Below are 8,916 nucleotides of genomic sequence, written 5' to 3' on the forward strand. Positions count from 1 at the left end.
TACGAGGAGTTCTATGACTTTTATCGCACAGTTCTAACTAACTGCAGGCGATGTTCTGATGAGGGTAATCCAATCTACGAAGTTGTATCTGGACTCATACTTATCAAGCGATCTAACTGTTTTTCTTTCATAATTCAGGATCAAGGCAATTTAATTCAGCTAGAAGTCATCAAATAATTTGCAGGAAAAACCATTAAAGACGTTCATATTGTTTTTAATTCGGAACACAGGTGCAATTATTTATAATGACAAATAAAGGATAATATCTAGGTTAAACTATGTAGTACATACTTTTTGCTTGTGAAATACATTTATTTAAATATTATAAATAAAATAAAAATAAAAATAAAATATAAGGACACGCTAGTTCATACTTCTTGTTTGTGAAATTCATTTACTTAAATATTATAAATAAAATAAAATATAAGAACTTAGCTTATTCGATTATTAAGCACATGGATTAATCATGAAAGTATTCCATTTTGATCTATAAATTATAGCATTATAAACTATATACATATGTATAACATTCTATAAATCCATTGAAGAGCCAAGGCAAGACCCTGAGAATCGTCCCTAAAATCCTTGGGTAAACCATACCCCAAATCAATGCACTTGGCCAAATCGATCGAGCCCACTTAAATGTGGGCTGTGCTCTTGGCCTCGAATTGCGATGAAATGGGCTCGAAGTGGGGACTGCGACAGCTTCCCCATACGAAGTCCGGCCCTTCCCCATTCCCATTCCCCACCTATTCAGCAACGTGGCCAAGCTCAGGCATATAATTTCGTTGACGCGCAGAATAAATGATAAATGCAATCATTATAAGAAACACAGCCACAGCAGAGCAGCGAAAACTTGGCGAACACGAACGCATGATTAAAACTTTGGCAAAGATGGGATGGTGGATGGGGGAGGGGGTATGGGGGATGAGGACGAGGGCTGGTGGATCCATGGATGGGTTCGCATTCTGAAGCGTTGATGCGAAGCTCAAGATACTTTGTTCACTGCCAGAAATATGTACATAATAGTTTTGTGTTTTATATGAAACACAATGGATTATCAAGTAGCTTACTATATAATACTTTTAAGAATCTGCTAAGAATAAACCTTATGAACCGTATATTATGGCCTTTACAAACACTGAACACTCTTTTATTTTGACTGTGAGGTGAGAATTTCATATTATTTTTTCGAGTGCAGGGTCTGCGGTCCATCCGATGCGTGCGGCCGGTTTCACCCCATTCCCTTCGAGTTCGATCGTGATACGCTGACCGAGTGCAGCGCGAATGTTTTATGACCAGTCCCGACCGAGTCCGGCATAATTTGTTAGCCAGGCTGAGTGGTCGCTCGGTCGTCCGAGGATGCTGGATGCTGGATCTGGATCTGGATGTGAATCTGAATGTGAATGTGAATGTGAGTCTGGGGGCCATGCCTCCTGGGTCCTTTCCTGTCCGCCCCTTTGCACAGAAGCTGCTCCACACTCTGCTCGATTGCGTATGTTTTTGTTCGTTGCTGTTTTTTTTTTTTTTTTTTTAATTGTATTTCTTATTTTGGGTTCGCTTCTTCATTGGCATCATTTGCCTGCGGGGCATAATTTTTGATGGGCTTTTGTCTGCTTCTTTGGAACCCAAAAGCCAAAAAAGATATTTTAGCGTTTCGTGCGTTACCTGCTACAAATGAGGTAGTTGCGTTTCATGAACCAATAAATACTAATATTTTTTACAGCAATTCAATAATTGTAATTGTAATATTTAAATAATTCTTCAAAGTGTTTAAAGTAAAAACAACAAATAAATAAAAAGAAATATCCTGCTGTGCTTAGTTTCACCACCCCAAATAATACATTTTGTTATATTTTGTAAGATTTCAAGCAATTAAAGGGTATTCTCAGCCTGCCTAGTCGAGTTCCTGACTCCGCGATCTGTGCGAGTGCCAACAGCTCCTCCATGCGCATCAGTCTGCAACTCCGGGCCGCTTCTCAATCGCTTTTGGTGGACAGTGCGCATTTGCTTATTGCCTTGCATATGATCGGGAAATATGCTACACATTTGCACTTTATGAAGTTCCCTCCTCAGAACCCTACCACGAGTATAAACCCTCTTTCGCAGCCTGGGGCACCACAGGAGCAGCCGCGGTTGGAGCGACAGCGAACGGCCCTCGGGCCCCAAATGTCGGACTCAGCATGAATATTTTATTTGGCGAAAAAAGTGCTGAGCGGATCCAGCGTGGTACACTACAAGAAATATTAATTTTATTCTATTCTATACAACTTTATTTTCTTTGCAATTTGATCATAATATTACTATCCAATTTTATTTTCTATGCCATTTGAGATAGTAACTCAATAATATCGAATCTGGATGGGTAGCGTGAGGATGGGGTTAGGGGCCCAAATGTCGGACTCAGCATGAATATTTTATTTGGCGAAAAAAGTGCTGAGCGGATCCAGCGTGGTACACTACAAGAAATAATCCTTTTTATGCATACCAAATATTTTCATTGAACGAAAAAACTTTATTTCTATTCAACTTTATTTGCTTTGTCATCTAAGAACGTAGATCAATAATATTTCTATCCAACTTTATTTTCTTTGCCATTTGAGAACGTAACTCAATAATATCGAATCTACGCTACCCATGCGTGAGGATGGGGATTGCATTTGGGGCCTGGAACTGGGGCTGGTATCGGTGGTATTGGTAGTATTGGTGGTATTGGTAGTATTGGTATTGGTGGTATTGGTCTTGTCTGTCATGGACATGGGGCGCTGATGAACGTCGACTCGTGTCTGGCATCTTAGAGTTGCCTTTTTGTACCCGGCACTGCAAAAAAGGGTGGGGCATGTTAACATATTGAGATTTGCATCCATTTAAGCGGAAATATAATAAATATAAATATATGTATACTAATTATAAGGCAGAAAAAAGAGTAATTAGTTTAAAAAACAGATGAATGTAGTGGATTGATTACATTTTTGTCTTTATTAACATAAATTGATTGCTATTTGATATGAGTAAAGTCTTTCATTCCTACAACTCCTTCTCTTTAGTTATAAGGCTTTGAGAATGCATTTTGTCTATCAACAATGTAGCTTTGCATTTTTATCGAAAATTAAAATAATTAATTATTGTAATTTATAAAAAAAAAAATTTTATAAAATTTGCAATATCTGTAACTTCTTTTGATAAGATTTCAGATATACGACTGTGCAGTTTCTTAGGCCTTTTATTTCTGAGATCTTCTTTTGTTTGTTTGGTCCGGTGCGATTTGGTTTTTTCCTTCGAGTTCTTGGCTGCGCTGTATTTTATGCTCATTTAATCTCGCTGCGCGTTTTTAACACATTTAAGGAGTTCCTCGTGTTGAGAGGGGGTGGTGGGTGGGGGAAGGCGGCGACCACCACATTATCGATTATGTTGCTCTTTTTTCGAAGCGTTTCATTTCGCTGTCCGTCCCGCTGTCCATCTGCGACTCCCCCCTCACTCTGCCCCCTCTCGTTCTTTCAACCGATTTTTTCTTTAACTGCGCACTTTTTCTGGACCCTTGGCGGGTGTGGGGCGGGGAAACGGGGGGCGGGGGACAGACAATGGCCGAGACGAGCGGTGACTCGCTACCTGTCTTACACAAAATAAACGCACCAGGTCTCTGCCCATCCCCCTGCTCTACACGGAGAGAAATAATGCCAAAATGCGTTAAAAAATATATTTAAAACTAACTATTAACCAACAATTCAATGCGTTTCAGAAATGCGTTTTAAATTATATTTATAACTATACTATAAACCAACCATTTATCCAAGTATGTTTAAAAGTTCATTAGATATAGTTCATTATAAATAGATAAATTGTACCCTTAAAATCTAGAAGTAGTATATAAAAAAAAAAACATTTCACAAATATTATATTTAAATTGTGTTTATTTTTAAAATTTATATAATAGTATAAAAGCTGCGAATAGAAAAAATTTGATTATATTAAATTAATTTAAATTGACCTACTATACAAAACAGTATTTGTATATACAAATTCAAAGAAAACGTGATGGGAAGTCACATATTTTTTGCTCACTGCACCTTCCTCCTTGATGTTTAATGTTTTCTCAGTCTTTGTAACATAATTTTTTTCCGTCCCTCTCTGTTTGTTTCCAGTTTGGAAACCCTTTAGGCGCTCATTGTCAGCTCAGGTTCTTCGATTCGGTTTTTTGTGTTTTCTGTTTTTTTTGTGTTGAACGAAACCAGATAAAAAGCGAAAAAACGAGAAGTGAACAAACTGCCAGAGATATATGATTTCTTATTGTAAATCATGACATTTTGTTGCTTTTTGGCCCGGTAACTTGTCTCTTTTCTGGCTACCGTTTTGACGGTTACGCCGTGTTTGATTTGCTCCGGGTAAACGAACAGATGGACGGGAGGATCGGGCGTATTATTAACGCAATGCCATTAAATTAGGATGAGGCTGCTTCAGGTACAATTGCAAATATTTATTTCAATATGTATTAAAATCTTTAAATATTTATATATTACAATCAATAATAAAACAGGAATTGTAAATCTTATATATTAATTTATACCTATGTACATAGTGGTAAAAATCTAGTGTTAAATGTTCTTATAAGACCAATGGCACCTGAGCAGGTATCAAATGATCTCCGGACATCCGATAACACTTGCACGGCATGTAATCTCTTTCTGATCGTAGTTTACCCTTATTATAGGGGATTATACATACATACTCATCGGAGCCAAGGAAGCCCCTCTTAAATAGCCTCTTCTCAGTTTTATTCGAGCTATTTAAACTCTTTCAACCACTCGGCGGACCCTATCCTTTTGGTTTACAAATTACCCCAATTCAGGTGCCACGGGTAACCCCTTTTTCTTCTTTTTTTCTTCTTATTTTCTTCTTGGGGGAAACTGAAACAAAATGTAAATAAAATGGCCACAAAAGGGGTATACCGACGAACAAAAATATGTTGCCCACGGCCAAGTTTCACTTTGACACCTAAAGTGTGCGCGCATACGCCCGATATGTGAGGAAAACCCTCATTTCCACACACACCACACCCCACACCCTACCCCCCAGTCGGCATTTAACAAACCCCCTAACGCCGCCCACCCCCACCAGCTGCCCTTGATGGGGCGCCCCTGTTCGTTTATTTTAATTTTTTGTTCGCCTGCGCTTTCGTTTTTCAGAGAGCGAAAAAGAGGGATTTTCTGTTTTGGTTTTTCCTCCAGACAACAGGCAACATTTGCTGAAACCCCCGACTTTTCCGCTTTTCTGCTTTCCCGCCGACTTTTTCCTCTCCGGCCTCGCAGTTGGCTCAATGCTCAATAGGTCTTGCGCTTGATAGGTCAGTGACCCACTTGGATGCCTTGTTGTTATCCACCATCATCGCTATCATCGCGTTGCTAATAATAATGATGTTGGGATAAGGCTGCGGATGACGTTTCTGCAGAAGGGTTAGCACTGGCTATTTCGCATCTTAAACATTTATATTTAAATGATTACATTAATTTGTTGTTTATTTTTAAAGAATTGTTTAGAAATATATTATTATATATTAGAAATATTAAGCACCTGCAGATATACAAGTTTCTTTTATACAATGGTAGTTTATACTTTGAATTTTGTAGAATTTCCTAAAAAAAGATACAAAATGTTTATTACATTTCATGCATTAACATATTTTACTAAAGGTTAGTATAAGGATGTACCAGATCATTACTTTAAAGAACAAATTAACTATAATTCGTATAAACAATATTAATTTGAATTTGTTACCTCTATCATTTAGGCAGCCTTTCCCCTGCTTAAGTGCCACACTGTATGCCAAGCCCCCTTTTGGGGATGCGGTTGCGCCCCTTTACCCCCCACCACCGCCCCCCTTTCAGCACAGCATCAAGTTCCCCACATCGTCATCATCGTGTTCTTTTCCCCCGATTTCTTCTCCCTTTTTTTTTTTTTTTTAATTTTTGCCTTTTCTACAAAGTCAACGTTCTTGGCGTTTTCGCAGCTGCTCCGCTTTTGCCATTGCCCCTGAAAGGGGAAAAGAGATGGGCTGATGGGGTGAAAGAGGGACGGCGTATGCTGGGGGCGTCTGTATGGGTGTGTATCTGTGTGTGCTTGGAGCTGGCCAAGATTGCGGCACATGTGACGCTTTGGTCGCGTGCTGCCTTTCGCTCCTCATCTGCTCCTACTGGTTCTTCTTCGTTTTCCCTTCCATCATCTGCAGGGACTACTACACTCAACGAAAAGTCGACCAAAATGGATTAAATGAATAAATACGGATTTTCCATTGTGTGTAACACTTAAGAAATACAGATGTGTATGTAAAATATGTGTTTAATATATTTAATTTATAGAAATCAACCTAGGTAACTTCCTAATACTTTCTTTTTGGTGCACGCAACTGCTGCCGCTCGCTTCATTTGCAGCCACTGCAGTTGCGATTGCAATTGGCATGGGCGGCGGTGTGAAAGAGGCTGGTGGCAGAGGGGGCGGGGGGGCGTGCTGCCTCTGCTCTTATCAAGAGCAGGTCATCGGGAGATGGCAGATGCTGATTGCAGGCGGGGCGGGGGCTCAGCAAAAGAAATGGGAAATGGGTGGCCATAGAAAGTGTAACTTCTTCAAGGGAATAATATTTATGCTGCTGGAAAAGTAGGCGAGTTCGAGGGGAAAACTGGAGCTCTAAATCAATAAATTGATAGGGGAGTGACATCCACATCCTGGAGACGCGCCATCGCACATCTACGATGGGCCTGGGGCCGGATCCCAAGGGCCAAGTGTATAGTCCCCCAATAAAAATGATTACTAAGGAGAGTCTTCAGATTCGAAAAGAATATTACTTAAGATTTAAGAAACTTTCAATTAGTTTTGATATTACTAATTTGATAAGATGATTTACAAGATGATATATGTACATATGTTAAATACACATGTATGTAATTTGTCTAGAACCTCTTCTAGTTTTAAATTATTTATTCTTCAATACTTTCAAGCTAAAATTTCCATTAGTGGAAATAAATAATAATATAAACTAAACTACATATATTTACGTTGAAGGCATTTACTTCTTAGTTATGCACCTAATGAACCAATTTTAAGTACTACCCAGCAAAAAAAAGGAACTTGTTTGCATTTCCAATAAGAAGTAATTAAAAAATTACGTACTATAACAATATTTTAAATTCTCCTAGCAATAATGAATAAAGTACTTACATACTATGTGCATAAGTAGTTCCTAAGCAAATACGTAGATCTTTCTCTTTCACTCCCTGTCCTGTCTCTCCCTGTCCCTGTCTGCGCGTTAACTTTCCCGCTTAAGTGACGAACGCGAGCTCTTAATTTAACGGTAATTTGTGTAGAACAGTCTGCTGCTGCTCCATCGTCCATCTCGCTTCCACTTCCTGCTGTCCCGCTCTTCTGGGGCCGCTGCGCAGGCGCACAATTTACTGTTGTTTAGCCTCCTAATTGATTGCCATTGTTGTTGTTATTATTATTGTTGTTGTTGTTGTTGTTGCTGCCAACTGCTACTTAGGGCAAATATGAATTATTATTTATTTTTATTGAAGCGAACGGCGGCGTTTTCGTCACAATTTTTTGCGTAGCCAGCCAGAAATAATAGTAAACGCAAGCTGAGTGCAGAAACTTATTTGTTTTCATTGCTGTTGGTTGGGCTGCAGAAATTGTGTAATAAATAATTTACGCTCGCTTTTGCAGCGTGCCACATAATCATATTCAATAATAATAAAAGCAACAGCAAAATGGGCTGGGCCCCAGTTAAGGGGGTTGCCCACCAGAGCGAGCGAGACGGACAGAGTGGAGCTTGTTTGGGTCGCTGACCCAGAAATGTCAAACAGGGAAGTCTTTTAATTTGTATTTGTATTTCTCCATACTCCATTTGATTTGGCTCTATCGCGTAGAGAGTTGATTTGTGGGACTTCTGTTGTGATAGCAATGGAGATTTTTTAAGTGTTCTCAAACTCGGAAAGTCGGAATCTATCCTAAGATACTTCTTATCTTACTTTCTTTTCGTAAGTTATCATTTTTATTAAAAAAATCGGTCTTACTAAAAGCCAATTGTATAAATACTTATGGTTAGTATATATACATTTCTTTAATTCAACTTGTATAGCAAAATATATTTTCTTATAAAAAACTATCTTAGAAAACTGCGTGCTATCGAAATTATAACACGCCAACGGTGCTCTCAGTTGATTTCATCACCACCATTCAAAACACTGTTATCTGAAAACCCCTCCCATTTCTTAAATGGCCTGATCAATCGAGCATTTTTCAAAACACCCCACCCACCCGCGAGCAAAGCGGCACATTAATGTTTATTTTGCTTTTTCTGGACACTGACAGCCAATTCGACGACACATTGCACTCATATTACGCTTAATCAGTTTCGTATCCAAATATTTTGTATTTATTTTGCACTGCCTCGAGTAATTGGAGTTGCAAACGGGAAAGATATACAAATAATATAAAAAAATCCCGATCTAAAAACACAAGCAAAGCTGAGAGAAAACAAAGAATAAATCACAAAAATCGAGCCCCTTTTCTGATTAATCCCTGTTTGCTACTCCTCCTCCTTTTCCTCCTCCTACTTTTGTTCTCTTTGCTTTGGACTTCTTCGCTTGTTGCATGCTCGCTCATGTTCATGTTTTTTATGCTGTTTTGTGCAAGAGTGTGCTTGAATTTCGTCATCTTGGGAAATCCTTGCATAATGTACAAATGTATCTCGTCGAGTCGTCGTTAGCTTATCGTTATCGCACTTTATCGGCATATTTTTGACCTCAATTATTCGTGGCTTATTATATTAAAAAGGTTTGTATTATGTACATATAACAAACATAAAGGTGTCATGTTGGGTTAAAAGCATTTAAATTTTTGATTTTAAAGTAATCACTCAAGTTAGTA

The sequence above is a fragment of the Drosophila teissieri genome, chromosome 3L (assembly GCF_016746235.2).
Source record: "Drosophila teissieri strain GT53w chromosome 3L, Prin_Dtei_1.1, whole genome shotgun sequence".
In the NCBI taxonomy this organism is placed as follows: Eukaryota; Metazoa; Arthropoda; class Insecta; order Diptera; family Drosophilidae; genus Drosophila; species Drosophila teissieri.